We start from the raw sequence: 350 nt of genomic DNA on the forward strand, positions 1-350 counted from the left end.
CAGCAATTTGTATAACCTCAGTGTCATGTTCAGTGGTACAAGTTCATTACATTCAGGCTTGCAAAAAACTACACAAAATGCATGTTAATTTGAAGTTACTAAGGCTGTTGGGGTTTGTTGATGGAAATGAGCTCATGGAGTCACAACAATAGGTTGAATAAGAAATGTACATTTCATTTTGGATTCATTTTTCATCAGACTTTACATATATGAGAGTTCAACCTGTAAAAGTTACTAAAGTCTTTTCTCTCAAACGGTCAGATGAGGGTGACTCCTCTGGCTGCAAAAAGAGGTCTGACTGTATTAAAGAGGATCCATGTGGTTATGTGATGTATCTGTAAAACCTTCCT

The sequence above is a fragment of the Pundamilia nyererei genome, unplaced genomic scaffold (assembly GCF_000239375.1).
Source record: "Pundamilia nyererei isolate P.nyererei 1_Seehausen unplaced genomic scaffold, PunNye1.0 scaffold00055, whole genome shotgun sequence".
Lineage (NCBI taxonomy): Eukaryota > Metazoa > Chordata > Actinopteri > Cichliformes > Cichlidae > Pundamilia > Pundamilia nyererei.